Source organism: Choloepus didactylus, chromosome 27 (genome assembly GCF_015220235.1).
Source record: "Choloepus didactylus isolate mChoDid1 chromosome 27, mChoDid1.pri, whole genome shotgun sequence".
NCBI lineage: Eukaryota > Metazoa > Chordata > Mammalia > Pilosa > Megalonychidae > Choloepus > Choloepus didactylus.
In genome coordinates, this window is record NC_051333.1 from 8,883,392 (window position 1) to 8,885,352 (window position 1,961).

The 1,961-nt window shown below is 45.3% G+C and overlaps 1 pseudogene; it reads right to left on the bottom strand.

Annotated features, from left to right (window-relative positions):
• Positions 1–275: 275 nt before the first annotated feature.
• Positions 276–1,226, bottom strand: LOC119521812 (annotated as a pseudogene).
• Between the last annotated feature and the right edge of the window lie 735 nt (positions 1,227–1,961).

Below are 1,961 nucleotides of genomic sequence, written 5' to 3' on the forward strand. Positions count from 1 at the left end.
CGTGCTTTCCCCAAAGTGAACATTCCAATAGGTGTGTCCGGGTCATTCTTGAATTTAGCTTTCTGGGTCCTTTAATTTGCTGTATACGTACTCTACACTAAATGTGATTAATTGCAAAAAATAATCTCTTCAAGAACCTCCATAACAAAATACCCGATTCCCTATTAACAATAAAAAGGGATCAAGTTTAACAGGCCCAAACAGAGGAAGTCTGTGTTTACAGATGGCAAAAGACAGCTCTGACCTCAGCCTCTGTGCTAAACAGGGGTCACCGGCAAAACCCCAAGATGTAAGGGCTGTAAATATGCAGAGTCACGTGGGAAACTGAAGAATGGACCTTTCTTTGCATTTAGTCGTCCTCTGAACTCTCAGCAGACCTTTCATCTGTAGCCACTTTCCAATTTGTACGTTTGTTTGTCCTCTCCCGTATTTCATTGTTAACTACAGGGATATGAACTTTTTCTCTCTCTTTTTCCTTTTGGTTTTCTTAGTGTCTCTTTCCTCACTTTCCTCAGAGCTGCTGGATGCTGAATCATCTGACTGAGAAGTGCCACTTTCTGACTCTAAGAATGAAGGAGATTTTTTGAGAGACTTTTTCCTGGATTTTTTCTTGCGCTTTTGTGGTTGTTTCCTTTTCTTGGTACCAGAAGCTCCAGTTTCTTCTGAGAATTCACTTGAGGAATCTGCTATTATATCTATGGCTTCCTTTTGGCTTTTCTTCTGCTTTTTACGTGACCTTTTTTTTCTGCTTTTTTTGTGGCATTTCTTTGACTTCTTGTGTTTGCAGGATTCATGGGTAGGTGATTTTACCTGAGGAGATGTTTTTCTTCCATTGACAATATCTTGCTGTTCGCTGTCTGTTTCGCATTCTTCAGGATATAACTCTTCATAACCGCTGTGAACCCAACTATCTGCATGCTAGCTTCATAATCATACAGCTTCTTGTTCCAGGATTTAGCCTTAAGAAAATCATCTTCCAGTGTCCCAGAAATTTCATGCTTTGGCCTCGAATAATCTCTTTGACTTTCTTCATCAAAACCATCACTACGCATCCGACTTGAACTGCTGGGTAACATTCTCCTTTTGGTCCCCTGGTAAGCATCTTCCATCTGTTTCTCCAGTTCTCTCATTTTCCACATATCTGATTCCTCCTGAATCTTATTGTGAGCATCTGTGTGCCGGATGACATTCCTCGGGAGGATCTTCCCCAGAGGAACCCGGGACATTCCTCAATCCCTCGATCCTGAGGAAATCAGGCATTTTGTTAGTGTGAGACGAAGAACCACTCCATTACAAGGTCTCCTCCAACCCAGGAGGCCAAGGAGTCAGGGCTCAAAGGCAGCTCTGCAGCTTCACCCGAGTCCTTCGTGAAAACGCAGCCTTCCCACCGGTCATTCTGCCCTCACCCGTGGCTCAGGCATGGCTGCCTTTCCCCCAGCCCAGACCCACAGGCAGATCTCCCCAACTGAGACCCGGGATTAAGTTTCACTCCCCAGAAAGGGCGGGGACGCTTTGGATGGATATGACTTTTCAGCTGGGCCCCGGGAAGTGTCTAGGGGGCCTGAAGGGGAGGTTGAGGTCTCCAAGAGGAAGACAGAGAAAATACCCCCATCTTTGCCACCGGTATCCCTGCCACCCAGAGGCCAGTGGCCTTGGAGCTCCCGGGAACCTTGCCTCCAAACACCCTCCCCATACAAATGCACACAAACACACCCATACCGTGCGCCGCAGCCTCGCGGGGCCGAGAGGGGTCATTCTTGAGGTTATTCTTATGCATTATATAGATATCTCTTTTTTAGTCTTTCGTGTATAAGAATAGCTAGAATGAAATACTTGAAACTATTAAACTGCAGCCCAGTAGCCTTGATTCTTGAAGATGATCGTATAGCTATGTAGCTTACACAGTGTGACTGTGAGATTGTGAAAACCTTGTGGCTCATTCTCCCTTTATCCAATGTATG